Source organism: Ischnura elegans, chromosome X (assembly GCF_921293095.1).
Source record: "Ischnura elegans chromosome X, ioIscEleg1.1, whole genome shotgun sequence".
Classification (NCBI taxonomy): domain Eukaryota; kingdom Metazoa; phylum Arthropoda; class Insecta; order Odonata; family Coenagrionidae; genus Ischnura; species Ischnura elegans.
In genome coordinates this window covers 71,900,403-71,926,871 of record NC_060259.1, presented here as the reverse complement: position 1 = coordinate 71,926,871, position 26,469 = coordinate 71,900,403, and the positions used below count along the sequence as shown (strand labels likewise).

Here is a 26,469-nt window from a genome sequence, read left to right as displayed (position 1 = left end):
GAGTTTTCCGTTATCTTCCGTCTTCCCGGTGTGAATACCAATAAGGTCTTTGATCTTTTTTAATATGTGCTTATAATGTGGTTTACCTCAAAGCTTTGCTGAATGGACTAGTGCTTTTTTCGTTTTCACGTTTCAACCTAAATATGTTGCTACATAAAACCCAGATAACACCCATTGAGCATAAATTGTGAACTTTACTAAGGGTAATATAGGTTTAATATGAAGAATTCTTGGGTTTTCCACCGGGTCCAAGGGGTCATTTCTCCCGTCGCGACGCCTCCAGGGCGTATTCTACCATCGTCTTCAAGGCCAGAGAACTCTTCCTACTACCAATTTGTTAGGAACACCCGATGATACCTTTGTTATCCTTTCATTTTCCACAGTGGTAGGCTTCTTGGAGTAAATGCTGGAGATTTGCGCTGCACTGTTTTATGGTCGCGAGTCATGCTCCCCCTTCCACGGTTGTCGCCACACCCCCTCCATTTCCCCTCACCATCATTTTGCCATCAAATCAGGATTTGCTCCACTCAGCTGTCTACTTTTCAATCACCGCCTCGGAAATATCCCTCTCGGCTTCACATCACTTTCACTGGGGTTTGGCAATTGGTGGAATGTGAGCGCGAGGGTCGCTCCTCCCCAGGAATTTCTGGAAAAAAATGAAAAGATGGAAATTATTTAAGCGGATCTCCAATTTAAGATTTTATTTATTTATTTTTCTTATTTCAGCAGCTGCACTCAGGCAGCATTTCTACCTATTTAAAGTGACGCAGTAAAAAAGATGAAATGTAAACGGAATCAATCAAAACAAAGAGTACAGGCAAAAGATATTGAGGAACAAAAATACAAGACACGTGGAAAGGGAGGGAGAGAAGGAGGTTTCTTTATTCGCCAGGGAATGGGACATGGCGAGATTGACAAATGAGTTTAAGGGCAGAAAAAACGGATCACTAATATCTGGCAATGAATTGATTAACCATCTTGGAAAAAGATTTTTTAAAGAATCAATGAATATCTAAAAGCCACTTCTCCACGCGTATCAGACCTCAGACGCATTGTCACTGTGAGGTATTGCATGCCACCGAGGTGCCACAGTAGATAATGAACTCCCCTCCCACAAAACAACGACCTTTATGTTCCCCTGTATCGGGTGAGAGAAGAAGCCTCGTTTTGACTACTCGAATCATTTCAAATACTACAGGGTGTTTAATAACGAACATAAGTAATACAAAGTATTATTTTGTCCAAACTACCGATCATTGCGCCGATAACGATAATTTCATTCGTGTTTCTTTACTCGTTTTATTGTTTAGAGTTCTTCTAATTGTGTCACACATTCCCTGGACAGTATTAAGCTATCATATACCGATTAATTTAAGCGATTTCCGTTCGGTTATTTTTGGATCTCCCCTAGTATTCAGGGGAGAAGGGCCACTTCCTTTCCATGTGCCACCTCGCTTTTCCGGGAATTAAGCGTGGGCAACAGTAATTATCTTGCTTGAGTGTCATAAGGGTTCACCCAGGAATTTAACCTGAGACCCTTTTGTCACGTATCAGGTTGCCACGCACCGCAATATAGATTAAGGCCTATTAATCTCTGGCTGTGAATGTCTCTGGGGCTTCCCAATATAATTAAATTAATGATCTTTCGTCCCACCTCCTATCCTCCCAAATACACACTCTTTTATATGCGGACGTTAGCAAGATCTACAAGGAAATAAAAAAACACGAGTAATCCCGAGTAAGGGAAGACTGATTATCGATGCGTTATTGTTTGTATCGCTGAAGGGGGACGTATTCAACCTCTGTAATCTAAACTAAAGAGGTTCGTAAATATCTGCGTTAAGTTTCATATTCGTAGATCTTAAAGCTTAATGTATGTATGAATTTGAAATACGTATATTCTTTTTGAAACAGCCTGTCTATTACACCGAATTTTCGCCAAACACTCACTGAGTGATTCCTCCTGAAGGTTGGTATGGATTAATGAGGGTAAACCTCGCCCCAGATCAAGCTACAGGTGTGCGAATTTCAGGGTATGGTGTCTACTGTACTTCTTTTCTCTAGCCTTTCGATGTTTTCTTTTTTCTTTTCTTAGGATGTCCGAAGGCTTCATCCGATTTGAACCCAGGACCTTTCGATCAAGCACAATTATCTATCCATTGGACCAACATACTACCCCGTTATAAATGCACAATCCGAAAAATTTCATGCTTCGATGTTTAAGAGTAAAACGTGGTTAGAAAGAATGCATTTATAATTGACTCATTTTCAGCTATTTTAGCCGACCTTCTCGCCACTTTAATTTAATTACCGTGAGTTGGCCCGCTGGTGAGGCTAAGTATAGGGGAGAAAGGGCAACTATTGCTCAGGCGCTTATGATTGGGGCTAGGTTTACGGCTCATTTCTACTGGATCAACCGTAATCTCGACGTTTTTCTTATGCTTGAAAGGAAAAACGGAGTTTTGCCAACCCATGATTTCTCCCGTGATAATTACGTAGGAAAATTACTGGTTAAGTCGTTGATAAGTTTTTTATGGTTATTGGGAAAGTTTTGGAAATGAGCGACCTAGTAAATACAACTGAAAGAGTGCCATCGCACCCGTCAGTTAAAGTCATCATTATATATTTTTATTGAATTCTAAATTATCGAACTTTCATCAGATGAAATCAATTTCTTGATTTAATTTCGATATAATTTTCCCAATACCTCGCCTTTCATTATCTTTGTGTTCTGTGTACATGTTTTCATATGCAAAATGTACTCAGATTAACATTTTAGGCACTTTTTCGGGTACTAAGGATACTTTACACCTCCCGTCGCGAAGAAATGCTTTAACTTGAAGATCATGTGGTATTTTCTTTACCTTATAAGAACAAATTCAGCGGTAATATATGGAGTTATTATTATGGTGGTAGTATTCTACCGATTAAGGTAGGTTTCCATGGAGTACTAAAGAAGAAATTTAGGAGCCTCCCTTTCCTTCCAGCACTGTCTTCTTCAATTCACTGTAAGGCCTACTCCCTTTCAATCTATCTAAAAATCCTATTATATTCCTTCCCCTCCCTCGTTTACCTAACATTCCACCCTTTAACACCGTTTTCAACATCCCCTCCCCGCTATGTACCCGCTTCATCCAAACCTTCTGTCTCTGCTGTATCTCATCTAAAAGTTGCCTCTCCTCACCCACCATGTCCAGCACTTCGTCGTTTCTCCTCCCCTCTGTCCATTTCACCTTCTCCATACTTCTCCATACCCACATCTCGAATGCCTCCAACCTCCTCTCGTCATCCTTCCTTAGTGTCCACGTTTCCGCACCGTAGAGAGCTACACTCCAGATCAAACTCTCCACTAACCTTTCTTTCAAACTCTTACACAGAGATCCTATCAGAAGCTCCTTCCTTTCCAATATTTATGGTAAAAGAAGAAAATAATTGGAATGAAATTATTGACAGAGAGATGTGGCGCACAGTCAAACAAAACTACATTAATTGAAAATGAATAACGTCAAAAGGAAATACGTCATAAAATGGTAACTTTATGATTAGGAAAAAAACTTACTATAGGTCTGATAAGTATAAGTAAAGCTTTTAACGATCAAGGTATTATTTTTCTCAAGTCCACTAAACAGAAATGACCTTGAAATCGATTCTTTTCTCAAGTTTTGAAGGTAAGTTTCGTATTCTGTCATAAAAAATAAGTGCGGAATATTCACATTAAAGGTTCTACTTCTCTTCAGTGAGCAACATTAAGAATGGAAGAATAATTTATGTAACCTCATATTGCATAAAAATGTAGAAAGTCAGCCGAGCAGACAGTACGGAAAGAAATAAAGAGATTTTTGATAATATCCTAGAATAAAGACATTTTATGAAAAACTTGCAGGAATAAGGAACCCTGTTTGGATACGATTAATGGTATTAGAGTGTACTAAAAATGGTCATCGGAAGATAGGTTGAGTGAACAAATCGTAGAGGAAGAACAGCTTTTAACTGTAAGTGTAACATCCAAGAATAAATACTTACATTTTATGAAATATCTAGATGGAATAAGGGCTCACTGTTGTGATATGATTGATGATATTAGAGAGTACTATAAAGAGTGATAGCAGGATAGGTTGAGTGACCAATCGTAGAGGGAGACCAGCTTTAATAACTGTAATATCCAAGAATAAAGACTTACATTTTATGAAATATCATAAAGGAACAAGGGGTCTCTGTCGATATATGGAATATGATATTAGAGTGTACTAAAAAGGGCAATTGGAGGATAGGTTGAGCGAAAAAATCGTCAAGAAACAGTGGCGGATACAGGAAAAACTGGAGTTGGGGGGCGCAAAATATATCTTGAGCTACCTTCACTTTCATGGTTATAAAAAATAATCAAGTCGCATGCAAAGTTTAAGAAAGTTATATTCAAACTGATTATACACATACGCAAGACAATGTAATCTAATAATATAAAAAAGTTACTAATGTGGTTCGGCAATGCGGGCAGCCACGCAAATTGAAAATGAATAACGTCAAAAAGAAATACGTCATAAAATGGTAACTTTATGATTAGGAAAAAAACTTACTATAGGTCTGATAAGTATAAGTAAAGGTTTTAACGATCAAGGTATTATTTTTCTCAAGTCCACTAAACAGAAATGACCTTTAAATCGTTTCTTTTCTCAAGTTTTGATGGTAAGTCCTCCCTGCGCCCCCATATGTATTCGCCACCGTCGAGAAAGTCCCCGACCGGACTACACGATGCACATCATAAGGATATTAACTGTTGGACACACTGTCTCTTTCACAGTCTCCCGCGGTGAGCGTCGCAATCGCTGTTTGCTGTCCTGGTTTTCCTCCTCCTGCTCCCTTTTCGTCTCACTTTCCCACGATTTAGCATGCATGTTTCCCAACCGCGTGAACCGATCCCCCGCAGGTTAATCCGCTCTTCGGCGTTCGACCGCAGGGCAGCGATGGACGTGTCGGAACCCTAGAAAGACGGCGGTGTGCTCGGTAAAAATGCAAGAAGTGCCGACACCGATAAGTAGATCTCCTCTTATGCTCAGTGGTGTCGACAGGGAGGAATGGTTTGGGGTTAAATCCCCCCAGAGACGAAGTTGGCCCTGGCTAATAGACGCGGGATCGGTTTAGTGTTGTGGTTAGAGTGTGGGCCTCCTAACCCGTGCGCCAGATCTTTCCAATCCCAGCGGTGGCAGAGATTTTTCCTTCCAGAGTGCACGAACGTAGCCTGAGGGGGTACTTCAGGGGATTCAGTGCCCCCCCTAAAATTTTCCGTTGTGGCGACTATCCGCGATACAAATGCTGAGGAGACCACTATTATCCCAGAAACATCTATCCTCCATCACTCCATTTTTCGATATAGTTTCATTTCGTAATGCCTACCAATAATGGATTTGGATGAAGAGTTCTCGGGTTTCCAGCCGGGTCCAAGGGTAAAGCACCTTAAAAACCCTTGGACCCGAAATGAAAATACTCAACCTTGGTAACTTTTCACTGGAAAATTATTTATTGGTACGAAGCGTTTCGATGCTGAGGCGTCATTCTCAAGTACTCTGTTTATAATATCGACAATCCAATAAATACCCAAATTCTGGCCGCGGGGGGCGGGAGAAGGGTTTTACAGGGGGGAAATTTGGGGAGGAGTGGGAGGGCTGGTAAGGGATATAACCCTGTATAACCCTTCTCCCTCCCCCCCTGCCAGAACTTGGGTATTTATTGGATTGTCGATATTATAAACAGTGTACTTGAGAATGACGCCTCAGCGTCGAAACGCGTCGTACCAATAAATAATTTTCCAGTGAAAAGTTACCAAGGTTGTGTATTTTCATTTCAACATGGATTTTCACAAAGTAAAAGCCGAATCAATTGAATTCCGTTGGACCCGACTGGAAACTCGAGAACTCTTCATCCAGTCTATTCGCCGGGAAAACTTTAGATCCTTCAATGATGGATTTATTTTTCAGCGCTATTTAAGCTATGTATACAGCTGATTTAAGGAAATGTATGTTATTCCGATGCGTGAATATTGACAACAAAATATCAATGTATGCAATCCGCGAACTACCCATGCTCCTTCTTTGAGCAAATTTAGGGCTACGTGCTTGCTTGAGTGGTACATGGAGGGCACTTGAAAGACTGCACTGTGTTCTTCGGAAGGGACGTTAAGCCGTTGTCTTTTTAAAACGTACTTTAAAACGGATTTCACTTTCCTTACCATCAACCCCCAGTGCCTGCTCCCAGCATACAATGGGATCGTTCACCCCCCGATGAAATCGCAAGTCATTAAAATAATTCGGTAGATTGAAGAGATAGGGATAAATTATGACGAAAAAAAATCTTCCTCATTCGGCCAATCTCTTGCAATCTCTAAATATAAAAAAGGCGAAATTTGCTGCCCACTTTTCATGAGTCGGTGTTGTCATGAGTGTGTTAGTGACGTCATGCTGACTAATGAAAGGTGTTAAATTACGGAACAGTCACGGTATTCCATCGCCTCCGGGAAACCTCGATTTCTCATCATTTAGAATTAAGAAAGTATTATTCCTCAAATAAATTTTCCGCAGCCTGACATCGATTCTGCATCTTCTGAATGGTAGTAATGGCCTACGTTTAACACACAGGAGTATCCTGTGCCTATCCAATCTTTCGTTTGTCTTACATCGTGTTCTTTAAAACCTCTCTGAACATTCTTACGTCGTTGCATGAAATGAATATTAAAAGGCAAGAAATATGCTACATTTATCCATTAGTACGATTATTTCTCAGATGTGTTCACTTATCGAGCAAATTCTGCAATAGTCGTAATAACGACGCGTTAAGAGCAGCCCATCAAATATTCCACGATTAAATTCTTTAAATTGTGCATTCACTAACATAACAGTAATGAACGTAAAGATAAAAGTGAAATAGTAAAGATGGGGTGACCACGGCCAATTTGATCACCCCATGAAGTCGTGAATACGAATCGTGATTTTCATATGAGAGTCACTCAGACGTGATAATTTGCGCCACACGATCAGTGAATTCCTGCGACAGCCGACCAATGGACTACGATCAACGACAACACGCCACACACGATTCAATATGAGAAACTATCCAGTGCGTGACTCGTAGAACGGGCTGAAGTAACATGCATCCTATGCCGAATTGGAGCGTTGGAAGATAGCCAAGTGAACATCTATTAAATAACATTATGAATATCTTACATAATGAACATCTATTTTGCGGAATGCGTGAACTGTCATCCAAGCTGCTGAGAGTGAACTGCTGACTATTTGGGCTGGGTATCAATTATACGCAGTTATTGGAGCAAGATCGATGAGAGAAATTTTCTTCTTCCGCGGAAACACTCGCCTTCGTTGAGGATGTCCGCGGCGAAAGCACGAATTATTATCAGCTGTTCCGGTGAGCCGAATGAAAAATTGCCATGTATTATTGGGCGTATATGTTTGCGTTTCCAGTTACGCGTACTTTTTTCTAGGAAAAGGAAATTTACATCCAATATTATCGTCACTGGGAAAGGATATTGTAATAAACATATAATGTAAGTAACCAAAATCTAGTAAATAGCTGTTTTTATCATTTTTTTAAACATTTCTTTAATTTTTAAATTTTTATATCCTTCGTAAAATTATTTTGTCATTTTTTGGCCATCCTGGTAGTAAATCTTCTCTCCTTTCTCATATATAATTTTCTCAATAAAAAATAGATTTCCCGTTTATTTAAATTATGTTTTTCTCTTTTTTTCATTGTAAATTACATAATAACAACCCAAAGACTAAAATGAGGTGGTAATCATGAGATTCAGAGGACGGATTCATAGAGTAGTGACTTGATGAGGTACTGGATATGTTATCGTGGTACTTGGATCGTGGTACAGAGGGTTATTATTCGTGCCCCTTAATGTTTGTACTTGAAATAAGTTAAAAAATTGGAAATGAATTCGTTCGCACGTTTAACAATATAAAGATTTAATACCGGTTTCCTGACTGAAAAGTAATAACACTGCCACACCCGTGTCTTCCCGTCCCGCAGTCGTCCGCTTGTCGTTCCAATTTAATCACATGTTCTTTTTTTCTGGTTACTGAAGTTCGAGCCTTCAAAGCAATTGATGCCCGATCTCATAAATCTTAATAGAAAATCTTCTATCGATTCAAATTCGCTCGCAGTTGATGGATGAATCTACCAGCGCATCGTCTATCATCCCTTTCAGCATCTGGAAGCAAATATTACTAACACAAACTGGCTGTGTCTGCTGATCGGTGCCCTACTACGCTTCAACTATTGTTCCACTAACTCAGTTAATTTATAGAGGCTTGGAATGCATTTGGTGACTTACACGTATCGTTATTGAAAAGCAAATATTCAGCGGGGCACTCTCCTCGACATGAAGATAAACCAGGATCCATCGAATCCGTGGAGGATTCCGGTACAGTGAAGGTGAACGATTTTTATTTAGGGGGATTTCCGCACTTGATATGCACATACGGGTGACTCAGTAAAAGTTCTGCTCGTATAAGCCTCTGTCTGTTCCTGAAGGCTTCAATGACGGAATTTAATGTTGAATATTTATGCATAAACAACTTGATATCGTCGTTCTATACCTAGTTGGTGATGTGTAATTTGTGAAAGTTGTACTTTAATTTTGCCTTTTCCCATGTTGCTTGTAATGTTTTTTTGGGATTTTCGACGTGACTTTGTATTAGATTTTTTATAGGAGCTATCAAACACCCCGTTATTGATTTGATTAAAAGATTGAATGAATAATTTATTCTTTAATTGATTGGATATTTCATGCAAAAGAGGACGATATTGATTCATGGATATAAGATGAAAAAGAGTCCAATAAAGCAAAAATTAAGTAACTTAACATGAAATTGGATGTATTCCATCAATGGATTTCAAAAATTACATAATGGGATGTATGATATATATGGAACTTTTTATATTTTGCCTTCGCCTTCTTTAAGACAAAATGTGAACGATAAAACGAGTACCTAGAATCATACTTGTAAGTTCTGTAAAATATTCAGTGAACATTACAGAACAGACAGCATACAGAACAGATAACATAAAGAACTTACATTTATAGGATTTAAAAATTATAAGATAATGGTGGATCTTCATTTTAAAACTAGTTCACGTCTGCATTGCGGTAATTTTTCTGCCCGCTGTCATTATTGTTTAATCGTGGGGTATGAAATGCCTTGGTCTAAATTCCGTTCGAGTTAACAGTTAAGATATTTGAAGTGATCAAAAAGAAATTATTTTGCTGAGAATGAGGTGGCATATATATTTTTGCATCTTCCTCGGAAGATCATCATTCATCTTCTACTTATATATGACAGCTAATAATTAGCCTACTTAAGAGAAATTACAAACCTGTCGGATTGTCAATGAATGAGATGTTGTACGTCTCCTCGTAACTAGTGGAATAGTTGTTCTCAAATGGCATTGAGTGAATTCTATTCGTCCTTTAAAGATGCATGTTGCTTCAGTGGCTCCTCAATAATCAAATGGTGATGGTAGCCACGAGGCCCTATGGTTATTTAGTCAATTATAAAATGGCCCTGGATATTTTTGATTTGCCCATGGCCTCCGAAACATTTTCTCCTGTTTCAGGGATGAGCAAAAGCGTCTCAACCATTTTCCTGAAATCCACGGCAACCTAAGCGTGAAGGAATACGATAATAGCATTTTGGGTAATGATTCTTTGCTGCGATGATTGCTAAATGAAACCTTTTCGTGAAAAAATAATCACGACTAGAGTAAGGCCGTTAGCTAAAGTGGAAAAAATGTCCTCTTAACTCCGTGAGCTGGTAGAAAATTACGTCAATATCATGTAATCGATAGCTACTTCATGATTACCTTACTACTTTCAATTATTGACAAGGACTGACTCCGTTGAATAAGGCCTTTACCCTCCGGCATACCTAGAACGCCTGTTTTTTAGGGATAGCGTAGGGCCATACAATTGTCTCGTACTACTCAGCGAATTGTTATCAAGATTTTATATTTCGTATTTGAATTTATTTTACTTCAGAACACTACAACTCAGTAGCTTCACTAAATTATCAACATCGCCGGAGAAATTTCTGGACAAGTTCTAAATATTATTCCTTTTATTTTCTTTGTTACTATTCATCCAATCTATTTAACCTAATTGAAACTATTTACGTACTTATCTAGGGAAAATTATGTTCATTCGCTGTTTCTGCCTAACTTTGTAGAAACACGATGAAGCGAAATAAAATTCACTGCCAACGTTTTACACTGATTATTTTTTGGCACAGACCATATTTTCGATACCGTTATGTCATTTTCAATTTTTTTTTCAATTTGAATTACACGTTTCTTGATCATTTCAACTTTCATTGACAAATATTAACATTTAGCCATGTTTTTATAACATTCATTCGTGCCACAAAGCAAAATTTCATGTAGCAAAATCAAAATTTCGAATATCACACAATATCTGGCGTGGTGAGCTATTCAATCTAAGCCCAGTGTCAGATCCTAGTTGTATCACAGTCTTGTGTCATCACAAAATTTCCGGCATTTTATGTTAACACGTTAGATTCATCACATGTCACTTCAAAACCCACGTGAAATGGACTCCAAACTGATGAGACGAGTTTTGATCGAGCCTTGTCCATCTATAGTTGAATTGGCTCCATTGCGCTCCGGGGCTTCGAAGGCAGCATCGGCTCACGCGCCCCTCTGCGCCGTGTGTATTTATACTCCCGTCCTCGACGCTAAGGCCGTCGAAAGGGGAAGTGAAAAATCGCCGCAAGGGAACTACCATGCCATAACGCCTGCGTAATACGGTGGCATTCGCCACGTGTGGCAGTGGGTGTAAGGGGGAGCGTTGCTGGTTTGGCGAAGGTCTGCGTCACGCTCTGTTTCTGCGGTCGCCCTGAATGGAGCGCGGAGAAACATATGCCGATCGCCAGTGTGTCACAAACGTCGCGGCGATTCACGAGTCGAACCGGTTCAACAAAAATCCGCGAGGGTCTCTTTTTGACACCCTGATTCCCTGCTCACTTGTTATTTCTCCTTCCGTGCCTTTCTCCCTTCAACCTTACAATTCTTGAACGCCCACTTAATTTCTTTATTTCAGTAGTCCCACACCGTGTTCCTCACCTCCGTAATTCTTCTCGCTCTAAAGTAATGTCTGCCCTATCATCGGTCCCACTACCCTCCCGTAGGAATATCCATGATATTTCCTTCATTTACAATGCCTTAAATGGCAAGTTCCGATCCTAAGATATGCTGCCTTTCTTTTCACTCCACATTCCCACCCGCTACTTCCGTAATAACCACCTACTACGCCAACCTAAATTCCGTCTTTCTCTCTCTCAGAGATCACTTTTTTTACTGACTCCCTACCTCCTTCAATACCATTTCGAGTATTCAAGAGGCGGCTTCGAAAAGCCATCTTCTGTATCCCTTTTTTTTCTTTTTATATCCTTTTTATAGTTTTTTTTATAGTTTATATTTGTTAAAGCTGCCGATTTTATGTTTTGTATTCAATGTAAAGGCCATTTTGGCTGTTATTGAATAATTTAATAAATAAATAAAATTACTTCTTTACATCACTAAATTCATGAAACCTGGAAACTCATCGAAGAGCACTTTTGCTTCTTTACCGCTTCGGTAACCTCTCTTCCTCCCCATTTGGAGTCCGTTGCCTCGTCAATTTTTTTTACTTACAATTAGTGTTAATCATAAGGATAGGATACTTTAAGAGGAAATAAGGTAGGTTAAAACTCACAATTTCGCGACAAAATTTTGTTTTATTTCCTAAGTAAGACTGATTTTTCTTAACTTATTTTTACTACCAAAAAATTTACCAAAGCTTTGAAATGGCTAAAATTCAACTAATAAATAAAAAGTTACAGAGAAAAATGTGTGTAGCAAAACATCAAGATGAAACGTAATAAAGGGACTTGGGGTTGAATACATAGATGTCTTTGTTCGGGCGAGGTTGAAATTGAAAGTCCTCTCTTTCACCTAACCCCTCGATAGTGTCATTGCATGCATATTAACTTCCATTTCAACAGTTTAGTACAGCACTGTTCTTCGTATGGTATGGTATTTGGAGGAGGCGACCGACAGTTGAGGTCATATGCGCCATGAGGGAAGGGTGGAGAGAAACCCGGCGTCGGCATTAGCCTGCTCTTAACGAAAGGCGCCAAGGGGACCACGGCTTAACGTCCCATCCGATAGACGGAGTGTTGCGCTTGAAATGTCCTCCACGCAACATTCAAGCAGGGATCGGGCCGTCTCTGAAAATTCTCTGCTGCTGCCGGGATTTGAACCCGGGCCCACCGGGTGGGAAGCCATCACACCAACCCTATCCCCTCTGTTCTTCGTTATACATCATGTGCACACTGACCTGGCTTCCCGCCTTCGTTCTGCACTCCCCAACTAGTGGAACCAGGCTCCGTCTCCTAGACGCCCCGTAATACAGTCGGAGTAAAGTTTTGCAGAGGCAGCATGCGAGGTAAGCGCTACTTATCAGCCTGACGTCAAGACTTCACGCACTCAAGCTCTCATTGACTGATTTCTGCGGCTGAAGCTCCGCAGTCATGTAACTACCTCAAGAGGACGCATGAGGTTATTTTGAGTGTCGAATTACTAGTTTCCAACTTAGCTCACGCTTCTAGCAATTTTCAGGGTTTCTAGAGTAGACCGGTGTCCTCATTTTATCCTCTATCCCAATCGCAATAATTTTATCACAGTATGTTCCTAGACGTTTTTTTTACATATTTTTTTGATAATGTACTTTATTTTTTATTTAACTCCTTGTTCACGTTTTCATCACAACGTACTGTTTTCAGCAAGTGCTGGCAAGGTTCTACACGATATGTTTCAGAAATCGCAGGAATTTTTTTTTGCCACGTAAAATTTACTTGCAACCAGATTCGACTCTTTAAGCCATCATCAGATTCAACTCAAAGAGGCTGTTCACTATATGCCAGAAAAAAATTGGGGGAAGTTGATGGTGGTGGTAACGGAGCGTAAGGTATCGGTGATTTGGAAAGGGTTGGATGAGTTAGTTTCCTTTATTAAGATGCATGATAATAGAATTTATTAAGCAGTGGAAGAGAGTAAGGTCCAGGAGTGAAGAGTGGAAGGATTGGGAAAACTCCTTGACAACGTTTTCAACGCAATGGACGATTTGCCAAATTCCCAACCGTTCCAATCCAGCATGCGTCTTTTATTTTCCACGTGAAGTCACTCTAGTTCAAAGCCACGCTCATGGTTGGACAAAGCGAAGCTGCGCCTATATTCCTTTCATACATCTCGTATTCCTTCGCCCGTTCCATGAATTTTCTCATTGCTCCTTTGTATACACTGCAGAGCACCCGCATTTCAATTTGCATGCTCCGCTTTTGCTGCATATTAATTTTACCGATGGGCCATTTTTTACTTCTCACTTATAAAAGGAGTAGTTGTAAGACAAATTTCGAGTATACTTCTACAACAATCAGTCAGGATGAAATATTTCGCTTAAAACACAAAGAATAATATTTCCTTCATCATATAGAGAAAACAACAGGTGTCAATCGCCAGTAGTATTCCTGTAATATGCTACGAGAGTCGCACACGGCCCCGACTCGCTTATTCATTGGAAAATTGTAAAAAACACGATATTTCCAGATTAATTGGATAGTTTTATTGTAAGTCACTAATAACTTTTAATATATGCAATATATGCGCTTCGAAATCTCCGACCCCCTCCGAGGCATACCGAAGGGGATTTCTTTTTAAAGTTACTTTGTTATCAATGAATCAACTGAACCCAAAAACAGATATTGGTGAATGCGAACGCTGAAAATATTCGTCGATACCTTGTTACTGGGTTTTTGTTCAAGCCATGGACAAAAGCCTCATTTTATAAATAGCACTAAAAATTACTCCCTATTACCACGCCCAAAAATGATACCCTTTGCGAGCAGGATACCCTTTATTTCGGTATTGTTCAACAGATTTGAAGTGAAATATTTCATCGTTTTTTTTTGGGGGCCACACAGCTGTCCCGCTCAGCCTCTATGCTGACGCCCATGAACTGGCCGCGTTGCTACCCTCGTAGCACCAAAAGGATTGTATCTGTATATTTATAAGATTTCGAAATGCATCGGTATACAGATTTTCAAATCTTTGTATTATACATATTTTATACATGTCTGATGATCCATGGTCCTTGATGTATACCAGACTCTTTAAAGTAAGTATACAAATAATATCCTTACGGCTTAACCCAGACAGCACACTTGGTGTAATACACATGTATTACAACTATATCACATGTAATTCACATACAACTGTAATACATGTGTATTTCACCAAGTGTGCTGTCTGGGAACCAGGGATCATCAGACATGTATAAGACAAGTATAATATACAGATATACGACGAGTTATACGTATTTAATATATATAAAATCCATATTATGGCAGCAGATATAACACGTATAATATCTAGATATTATCAACGTGGTAGAGGACATTTGCATGTATTTTATGCAGATATAATATGTATACAGTGTATACCATGATACGAATTAAATCTAGATATAATCTTTTTGGTGCTACTAGGGATAGTTCTCGCTCTGAAAGTTTGTTGTCCATCAAGGCTCTTGAGTTGGCAAAGAAACAGAGGGAGAGGACGGGACGTGGTAAGCCACACTGCCAACATTATTGCACTGAACGTGGGAAAATGCCAGCTTCTCGTTGCTCGACAATGTTTACGATCCAAGAAAAGCTCCATCCAAATACTTCCTCTATTTGAATCCGGAAAACGCTGCTCTTCTTCATGGCGTTCCGCTTTTCGTATTATGCTGTGATCTTCGAGCGTATAGATATACATAAACGACAATTAATGGATTTTACCATTGAGGTAGTCAGTGCCAACGTAAACTCAGACTACTGACGTCAAAATGTTTACATTTTTACCTGTTGAGTCCGGTGCTTGGGGTTGCCGCAAGACGACTTTCATGAGGCGTGTGACGTTAGTGGTCCTTAGTGAACATAAAATCGAGGGATTGTTATGTTATGGAATTTCACGTTCATTTTCAATCCCACTAAATATTAATCAGTGTCACGCACATTTTAATCACGTTATTAACTCTTTAAATTTTTCGACCATTTGTTAAAAAATTAGTTCTTTCATAATACAAATGAAAACATCAAATTTTATGGTGCTTCGAAAGTGCTGTGTTCATTCGATGTGTTGGTTAATTTTTAAAGCGTTCCTACAACCTAGGAAACCCCGATAGTTATGAGATAGATAGATCTAAAGAGTCGTAGATTAATGATATAAGAGGGAAGTAAAAAATAAGGGCTCTTTAGGAAATCAAGCTGTATTAAGGTCTCGTCTGAAATAACCTTTCGTCTCAGAGAAAGGAAGCAATCATTATATTAACTTAATGATTTGATCAAGACGTAATAATGGGAAGGTTTTCCAGACTGACTACACTACTTACACTACATGTAACAAGTGACTCTATATGCGGTCACCCTCACACTTTCTTGGATATTAATATTATATGTCACGCCACCATGGGTTCGGTGGCGTAAATTTATAGCAAAACTGAGCGGCAGTTGGGAGATTTTGGTTAGTATCCTGGCTAACAAGCCAAATGATGCCATCGTGGTGAACCTCAGTCTTGGTGTCCGGGGTAGTTTTTTTTCGGACACGCGATATGACAAGATATCCGACACTGTGTCGTAATACATGGATCTTGGGCCATCATAGGAGACCGCAGGTAATTTTTTCCGCCTCGTACCTCGCGAGTTTTGCACTAAGACCATTCCCGAGCAGCATTTTATGTCAAACGCATATCTCAGATGATATTTTTATGGGTCGAAAATTATTTCTTTTTTATCACCAAAGTGACTTTTTATTGTTATGTCATTTTAATCTAAAATAGGTATTACTAAGTAATTCCTATTTTAGATCAAAATTTGGGCACCACGTAAATTCGAAAAAGAAATTATTTCGTGAATGGTGTTGCATATTTCAAATATTCCCTTGACCAGCTGCACGCGAAATGATTAGAGGGCCAACTTTCATACATGTTTTCCCTGTGAATAACGTATGAATTTAGGACTGCGGCATTCAATTGTCTCCTAAATAACTTCATACACAACGTGTTATGGCTTTATCTTTCCATTAGGTACGAATGCAATAACAGGGCCTGTGAGATCCACCCCATCCGTAAATTTATTATGTGCTAACACACAAATAGACATCCGAGTATTTTTTTGCCTTTCATTTTCTCCCGTTTCGTTTTATCCCATCATGAATTCAATATTTTGCCCTCCATTAGAAAACAAAAAAAGGCTCAGAATGTTGTCCACATATTTCGTCCCTCTACATTTTCATCTCCTTCACATATTTTGGGACATCCTTTCGGTTCAACCTCAACGTCTCAACACAGTCAGTCTTGTATTTGCTTTTCAGTAGTCTTGCAAGAGCAGGAGAACTATAAAAATAGGGTGGTTTCCTATTATTTTTTACATTGCCTAAATCGAAAGAATATTACTCCTGGAGTACGTATTTCACGCTTTTAGATTTTTAAATGACGATATCTATTTTTTGCGATTAAATGAAAAATGAAAAGTTCAAGCGCGCGAAAACGCGACGGCTAAGTAGGAATGATGGGAAAACTCCGTGTGACGTCGTTCTGGTTCCCGCTGTCGCAAGTGAGGTGACCTTGGGGCGAGGCTTTGAGCGCTGATACGACGCAGGATGCTAGCAGGTAGCTGAGTGCTCTGCTAGCGGGTAGCGCTTGGTTTTAATAAGGATTATTAATACCTTATCAAACGAAGAAAACTTTCCGACCTTAGCCAGTTTTAATAGGTGATTATTAAGACATGTTTCCCTGAGCTCTGTGCCTCATGCATGCATTGGTAACCTCAGACGATGTAAAACTCCTATCTACTCGTATAGAAACTAGGTCCCTGTGACGTCACGTGGAGTGGCATCGCACGGGCGCCAATCTGGCCTTTTTCAAATGAGGATAAAATTTACCTTTGCCATTCGTCTAAACCGGTATTTCTAAAAACAAATAATTTGTATATTATGAATACACTAATGGTGGGTAACGAATCGCAATCAATATCTTTCCTTTTCTTTGATGAAGGAAACTACCCTATTTCCATTAAAACACAGCGTCCTTGATGTAGCAGTGTTTCAGCTGTTTTGCGTCAATTTCAGAGTGTTCGCAGATACAATTTTCTCCATAAGTTGCCGAACTTAGACTTTCGTCTGAATCACTAGCAAGTAATGCTTCAATATTTCGTCAATTGGAATTTGTAATATTTTGCTTCTGGTTGAAGCCATAGTGCGGATCCCCGATTATGATAACCACGCACAGGAAGTACACCCGACAAGAATTACAAAACACCACCTGTAAGTTAAACACCACACAGCATTAATGGATCTCGTGGACTGAAACGCGTGGTTTAGAAACTCTATGAAGAGAATATCTCGAAGGGGCTCTAGTAAACGTTGACTGTTTAGAAGGACTCTTATCTTCGTTGATTACTGTCCACGAAAGAAGAAAAAAGAAATGCAGAGCGAAGCACATGGCCCCTTCGCTTTGGGCTAACGAGGCCAACCGAACACACTTGGGGCTCAAGGTAATGACACATAAGGGAAAATCAGAGGGAGGATAGAGAGCTAATAAGATGCCGTATCTCATGATGAAGGAACTGGCCCTTCTTGACGTCTCACTAGCAGAATAGGCAGCAGTTTTCAAGATAGTATAGTTGAAGAAAGGCGTTCATTTTTAAGACCAAATTCATAAACTCGCCGGTTTAAAAGGGAATTCTATCGATAAAAAAAATTGCAGACATAAAATCTCAATTAATATTTTATTGGTAAGAAAAAAAATTCCTTAAAAAAACAGTAATTTCTTTTAATTTAAAATGCAATATCTGACGGGGAAATTTTTTAGGTAAAGAAGAAGAGGAAGTGGACTGAGTACGTATGACGGCGTTGAGGTGGTAATATTGCCTTACTTGGCTCCAGAAGTCACGCTCATACATTCAGAAAGTGACTTTTCGGCAAAAATTCATTTTCATGGTAGGATAATTTATCGAGAAATTAAAATGGAATTAAAATTCAAATTTCATACTTAAGAAAATGGTAATATTTACTTCGTCATAACAGAAAGACATAGTTTTGGGAAAAAAGCTCTACCTAATACCAATTAAGGACGTATATCTGTAGTTCGAGACTTTCGAGAGTCTCGTGGAAGTGGTATAGTCTCGTCTCGTCTAAAAGTGGTCTCGTCTCGAATTCTACCCAACGGTCTCGTCTCGAGTCTCGCGGCCACGCTGATCGCTGATATTAAATCGATGTATTTCAGATACATAAATGACACATGACGCAAGGGCTAGTCTTCAGTGGCCCTCATCCAGCAGAGTTACATGGTAAATTAACAGAAGGACGTTCAACAAGGATGTAACTCTTCGTGAAAATATCATACGGCAGTGTGGGTTGCGAACCCGGATCTCTTGGTTAAGATAAATTTTTAAATGCTACAATATTGGATTTTGACATGCATCGTTACGCAACTGATTTCTGTAACATTCTTCCGGTATATCAACTATTCCGCATTACAGTTTAACCTATCGGGTTTTTAATTTGTTCTCATTTCCAGAGATTCTTTGTGATCATAGCGGATGCACAACTGATTCATAGCCCCATTTCATCCCGTCCAAAGATGCACGATGGTGAAAGTTCATCTCCGTTTAATTGGACTTCGATCGTCCTTCGAAACAATCATTTTTGATACCGACCTTTGAAGTTATTCGCTCTTAAGATTTAACGAGTCACATGTCTCGATGACAATTCTCCAGCGGCCCATCGACAACATTGATTGTTATTAATTGCATCGCATGAGGCCAGGTTTTTTTGTATTCCCATCCGTTGGGCTTCTATCCTCATGTTTCGCAAGGTTGGGAATTCTAGGTATGCATTTAGTATCCGCTCCCGGGTATGCATATATGACTGCAATCAGATTTAAAAATCGCATAAAATCAATAAATAGAATATAACTGATTAATTCATGCTTAACTGCGTGAAACCTTTCCATTAAGGAAAATAGAGGAAAAAACTTTATCTTACTTTATTGGTATTACTTTATATTTACATTTTAAGGTTCACTTATGCATATATTGGATATTAGTAACCCCTACAAAGTATATCATGTCATTTTCCTTAATAAAACAGAATTTTTATTTTAAAAACAGGGATTTTACTAAATTAGTGCATTACAGTCAGGAATATATTTTCATGCAAGATATATAGAAGAGCGTTGTGGCAAGGCGCTATTGATAACTATTTCTATATTGACTGTGAGAAAAATGGATATATCATGCTGTATATTATAATTAGCCAATATTTAATAAATAAATACTGCACAAAGCTTTTCTTTCATGAGAATATATTTTACTTTCTTCACTCGAGCTAATTCTAACTCAGGACTTAATTTGCCTCCCTCTTCTATCAATTACCTGTGGCGACTAGATGCATGGTATTTTTAATAACGCTCTTCCGAATGTCGCATTAAGCTTGGTTCTTCTTATTTAAGTAGTTTATTCATATAAAGGACAAAACGTTTTTATGTACCTTACAATGAAGATTACAGACAAGACACATCAGTTAGCGAGTTGAAATATTTGAAAAAAGAAGGCTTTAATATTTATGACTCTTCAGGTCAGCTGCCCCCCCAGAAGCAAAAATCGCAAGAGTCTTTAAGCAAAATCAGTACTGAATTGAAACGAAAGTAATAAACAAATTTTCTTAAAATACTATCATAATAACTGATAGAAATTGAAACAAAGAGACAGAAACATAAATACAGGACGATGACAGATGATCCTGGGTACACCCTTGGTCAGCTTGACTTTGAAGAATTCCGTGAGTATTTAATTGATTTAGTAATTAATATTTCACAAATAAAAAATAAAACTAAACGTGTTGAATATCAATGGGTTGTATTTAGTAAGTGCGCTCATCTGCATAGTAGCCTGCAAGTCGCCTCACTAGACCCTGTTAGTACACTAGCCGTTAAAAAAAAAGGGGAAGGAAAAAGGAGAACTGCGTATTGATTATTAATCTTACATAGCATGCGTTAAAGTCCCCATTGTTCGAGAGAAAAACCAATTTCCATTGCTATCCATTCGGAAAGAAATCTATCTTAATTTATCGATTCTGTCACCTGAGTTCCTTCTATCACCTACAAAAATAAAACAAGTACTCCTGGCACCTGATGAAATTCCTTGTTTTCCGCCTATTCGAAATTCATTTGAGCTGGTAATATACAGTTTATGGTTGGCTTGCGTGGTGCAAAACAATCAATACGATTTCTAGCAGGTCATTTCTTTTAACTGTTAATATTTATGATCCGACTCTTTTAAATTGCCCATTTTCTAAGTTCTACTTAAACGCACAGGATGGATTATTTCATTGGACGGTTTATTTTGAGCAATCCGGTTCAGACTAAGTTTCTAAATGGCTGCAGACGTAAGGTCAGCATTTTAACTTATGCTGACGTTTATTCACATCCATATCAGTAACGTGTTGAAGATATTGGTTCTTAACATCTCACTATGAGGTCTTGGTCTTCGTGGTTTACCATGAAAGGCATCCAATTCCTGTGCAAAATGAATTATTTTAAGAGATTATAATGATATTTTACTGCCTACTCCACGAAAAAAATCACATTTGTACAGAATTAGCCTCAATTTCCGTCACTATAATTTTGCTATATTGAATTTAATTCCACGAGTGGCACAATTTATTGTTTTCACCATTTAAAATCCAAACCGAAGAGGCAGCGCATAGAATTCTCCTGCAGACAGAAGATGGTATAGTTAACATAGGCATAGTTAACATTTGATTGAATCAGAAATTTAGGGAAAAAATGAAGGGAGTCGAAAATCTATCCTGGGGCAGACATCGACCGTGGCCGATGTTAAATGAATCATGACGAATGCCCTTGCGAATACAAGAAACTGCAGAAAAAATCAAGAAAAAAGGGGAGGTGGGAAAATTGAGGGAAGGTTACCATCAGCAGGCATTTCAACAAGTAATAGTCATAAAAATCGGAGAGGATCTGACCGAGAAATTTTTGTATTGTAGCTGGAAAAACATTGGAAGAGCACCACAGGAGGCCGTAAAAAAAGGCCTTTCGAGGAAAGTTCCTTGAAAATCTAAGGGTGAAGGATTAAGACCTACTTGTAGATAGGAGAAAGTGGTATATGCAGGAATTCTACTAATGATTTGGGACAAATTGGATAAGGGAATGAGGAAAAAAGGTATCGCGAAGTTTGGAAAATTGGAGGAGCGTGGATGAAAAAATTACACCAACATGTACAAATAGCCTCGTACATAACAAATATAATCGGCCTAGAGGATACTGATGTAAAGAAGAGACTTTAGCTTCTATGGTGAACAGTTCTTGAGCTTCCGTCCAGATGTGGTAATCCGTCACCGCAAACTTTTCTATCGTTGCTCGATCCGCCTCAGTTCGTAATAAGAATAGATCAATGGATAACCTCACCTTTGGGATGCCCAATTCTCTCCTCCCGATTATGGTGACGCTTTCCCTCTAAAAGTCAGCAATGCTTACCTCCGCCCCTCTTCATACTGCCACCGACTGAAATCTTATTTGATAGTGACCCAAGGACCTGCCATATTTGACTGTTAATAGTCATCACCATTCCTATGATTATGTAATCAATTTCATGAGGCAAAAGTTTTTATATGAAGTGAATATTTCTTCATTTTATTTTAATTGCTATCTCAAAATTTTAGATTTACCAAAAATTCTAAATTTCTAACTGGCGCAACTTGTGCTGTACAGTGTACACTCCCCCTCTGTGTGGCCCTGCCTCGCGCGAACGAAATCCCGAGAGCCTTTCAGCAAGCTCATTGTCCTATCCGCTCTCTCCCATCGTATGATCTCCATTTCATGACATCGCACACTATGCAGGCGATTGCCACAATGTTCCTCCTCACGATTGTGACTAACTACCTTATTCGTCAAATCACTTACTCATGCGTTGGCGTTAACTGCGCTGCGCACATACGTCGGATGGACCCTCGCGTCTCGCATTCCCTATCCTTACCGCGTTCCCACGGGGTGGATCGAGAAAACTCGCGGCATGGCCCAAACATGGCGGCGAAGGATTCCCAGCTTGCGGTGCGGTGACCCTCACGGGGCGAAGAGGCGTCGCCGGAGGGGCCGCTCTGGCTGTTTCCCTAAACGGTCGTCTGGTGCTCATCCCTCTTAAGGAGCGTAGTGTCCGCTTCCCAGAGACAGCACGCGTCGAGTGATCTGCAATGCTGCTCTCGCCAATGAACAAACATTTCCCCCATCCTAGCTGAACCTCCCACTCACTCGCGCCTATTTCCTTTCTCGTATTCCATATCCCGCAATCAGAACGTGCGATCGACGTAATTCACAACATCAGCATATCGAATGAGTGGAGGGGAAATGTTTTTTTTTAAGCTGCTCGGCAGGTTGCTTGTTTCTGGATTAGTCCTGCTGTTGAGGTGATTCACACAATCAAGAAAAGCAAGCTTATTTGGAGGTAACGGTGAGGAGGGCCTCAGAGAAAACACTTGGAGACTTGGACTTGAAAGAACCCCTTGAGATGTCAATCCTTTAGTTTGTATTTTATATTTTATTTTTTATTTAATTGTATATTGTATTACTCACCGTTTGAGCCTCCCCAACTCAATATTTGTGGGTAACTTTCCAACTTGAATCAAAAACTTTTTTCCTTGCTTACTTCATTTACTTGGTATTATTGTTTTGTCCAATTCCACTGTTAAGTGCAAATTTGATGTTTTTTACTGAAATCGATGGTATCAGATTTTAACTATTGTAAATGATTCTAATCTATGAAAAGAAGTAAGGCGTTTCCATAAAACATCATTTTCACCCGAATTTAATTGATTTTTACACCTGTGCGCAACTATTGGCACACCTCTGAATTATTACAGAGAATATGTGGGCGAGGAGCACGATGGAGAGGAATATGAGAAGGTATGTTTCGGCTGACTGAATTCAGAACTCCCCACCGATCTTGATTCCTAAGAAATCTTGTAAAAGAATTTGGCAAGCAAGTAGAAGAGTGAAAGTGGGCGTTTCCTGCGAATTTAATGAAAACACGAGCCACTTTATTTCATCAATTCATAGCCGAGTTGTATAAGTTATAAAGTGAATAATACATTTTGGAATGTAGTGAAGACCTACTAAATATCATTTATATCTATAATTTTCTCTACGCACCATTACCATTGCGTTTGGCTGGGATCTGGCTGGGTTAGACTCAAAATTTGTGTAGTATGAATTGATTGAACTGTCACCCTCTTAGAAAAAAACCCGGGATTAGTCGCGGGGTATTAGTTAGATGTAGATCAGTTAAAACTCATTAGTGCTTTTACACAAATGTTTGTAAATAAGAGAAAGCAATTACAAAGACAATATGCAAGGAGATGCAGTTAACCTGTATGAAGTAATAAATCATTTATCACCAATAAGTACGACATCAGGGGAGGAATCAGTCATTGTTCTCGTCAGCGCAGAACCCAAGGTCCACTGGAGCGATTCTCGGATGGATCAGTCCAAAATGTCACTGCAGTCGTGAGAAAACCGCGCGCTGCTGCTGTGCGGTGTCCTGTTATCTCCATTTTGATGACCTCTGGCTATCATGCGGCTGATAAAGAGCGTGTGTTCTTGATATCCCTCTCAGGCGATTTAGTCGCTGGGGCAGGGCGGACAAGTCCTAGCGCGCCCTCTGTCCCAATTCCAAGGACGCCATCACCACGTGTCCGCCCTAGAGAAGAGAGGGGTGTCGAAAATTTGACAAAAAGTGATGAATCTGGTGTAAAGGATCGTTGAATCAGATCAGAATACAGGTATCGGTGATTTTTTTCCCATTTAATAGGCAATGGCAATGCCTTAACTTGAAAATTTTTCGACTAATCTTCCAATCACCATCAGCGTGCTTGGTAATTACTTATTATTTAGCCTAGCCATTTGCAATATAAAAATAATTTATTTGTTCCTTGAGTTGAGGGCATTATCGAGAGTCCATGGCTTTCGCTCATTTTCGGCATCAACTACCTGACTTCATCCTTGTACAAAAAATTAGATCAGCCGATTTGATAGTAATATGTAATTGATTCAGAAGAGGTTCTAGAAAATAAACGTCAGCATCAGACAGCGCCTCACTTGGCGTTTAAATTAAATAATTAAAATGCTCACAGTGCTCTCGTTGCTCACCAAGAGCGATCCACGCGACTCTCACGCTTTCATGGTAGTCTTCAACAGGCAGGGTGTTAAGGCGAACTTAGCATAGTGTCATGGCAGCTGATTCTGTCTGTGAAATGAAATGAAATATATATGAATGAAAAATAAATAGCACTTAACGGCAGTTTTGATTAAATATATCCATTACATAAACAATGGATGTAATTAGCTTATGGATTTTGCAGGACATTGTACTGGAGAGAGAGCTATTAAGTCCCAAAAATCAAGTACTCATATCATATTGAAAATTTTGAGTGAATGAAGAACGTATTGCACATGGATGTGTCATTTAGTAGGTAATTCTAGGTAGCATTAATTGTTCCATCACTTCAAAAAAGTGCAAATAATTCGGTTTATACATTGTCGTTAATATTCGCAGTATCTCTATTTCAGGGCAGTATCTCTATTTCTTCCTTGATCACTCCCCTGTACAAAGAAAAGAGATTGAAGAATGTTAGTATTGTGACTTTGGTAAAAAAGTGATAACCTTCATTAAGTCTTATGTGATACGCATAATGAATTTGAATCATGAGGAGGATAATGTAAGTAATACGTGCATTCATTGGATCTTACTTAATCTTCTCACATTAATATCGATTATGATCTCAAAACGGTTGGGATATCGTAGATATATATTAAAGTGAAGGTGACATTGAATGTGAATTTCACAGGCAAGATTTTGCCTAAAATCTTCAGCAGTGAATTGATTCAGTAGATCATAGAGAAAGAAAACCTCCTACAGTGCCATCGAAAATAGGGGGGTAATGGGATTATCTTCTTATTTACGCTTGTTTTTCACTTGATGATCTTCACCAATTCCGAATGAGTTGCCTGGGGCCTCGTCATATATTGAAAATATTTTTATTTCGATCACTACACCTTATATGGATCCCATTTACTACATAATCTTTCACGATACGCTACTAAGATCAAATAAGTAGATATTTTAAATATTTTTAATGATGAGTTGCGTGTTTTCAAAGTTTATCTAGGTTCTGGTGGGTGTGGTGGGTATAGCGCGCCCCATCCCACATTCCATCTTCGATTATCTATATTTTTATCTTATTTTCCTCACAAATCCTTTGGGTTCCGATTGATTATTTTCCAAAGCCTACGGCAAATCCCATGTAATCCAAATCACGCTATCAGGGGAAAAAAGAAGGAGTTCATTCCTCTTGTGCTGCCCGGGTTTTTCCATGGAAATCTGATTCTCGGAAAATGACGTACATAGAATATGCCGAACGTGGCCTGAGTCCTTCTTTAACATTCGAACCCGGTCTTTAGCAGATAACTGGATAAGCCGCTGTTGTTGTAATCAGGCGATCAGAAAATGTTGAGCCATCAGAGCATCTCAAGTTTTTCAAAATATTTTTTGTCCATTTCATTTTATAGTTTTATTTTAAATCAATGGTGTTGACAATCAAAGAAGTCGTCGTTAAGAAGAGGTGCTCTATCGGTCGTATTTTGCCTTGTTCCATGACTACTTTTAAACTTCCGCTATCATTTTGGAAATTTCAGGATGAATAAAGTGAGCGGTTTTATGAACACTTACCTGAATGAAAGTTTAACCTCAGAGAAAGTTCGTAGGGTAAATGCCGCATATTGGGTTGCAAATAAACATATACGGCCAGAACATTTCAAGTTGATAGCGTACATTGAAACATTTTACACGCAGGAAATTAGAACGGCCGATGGGGTGTGATGCTTCTGCCATAGATATCCTGGCCATATGTTGTATTTGTTACCCCTCTTCTCCCAAATACGTTGCATAAATGTTGCTCGGGTCACGCTAAAGCTGGTCTAGGTGGAGCTTTCTGTATTTATAAAAATTCTAGAACTTTCGTAGGCACTTAATAAATATTTGTTTCCTTATCAGCACTTGCAAGTATTAAAAGAAAATAGAGATGGCTCTTTTCCTCAGGTTTATTTAGAGTACGACGCGTTTCAACCGTTAGGTCATTATCAAGTACAGATACAGAATTTACTTGATAATGACCAAACGGTTGAAACGCGTCGTACTCTACATAAAACAGTGGAAAAGTGCCATCTCTATTTTCTTCTAATACTTGCCAGATGTAATTTCACTACATTTCGCCTGCTTCTGTTACTTTTATCAG

The 26,469-nt window shown here is 39.1% G+C and overlaps 1 protein-coding gene across 1 annotated transcript in view; it reads left to right on the top strand.

Moving 5' to 3' along the window:
- Positions 1-26,469, top strand: part of LOC124170686 (sialin) — a 162,054-nt gene that overhangs the window by 71,398 nt on the left and 64,187 nt on the right. The window lies entirely within an intron of this gene.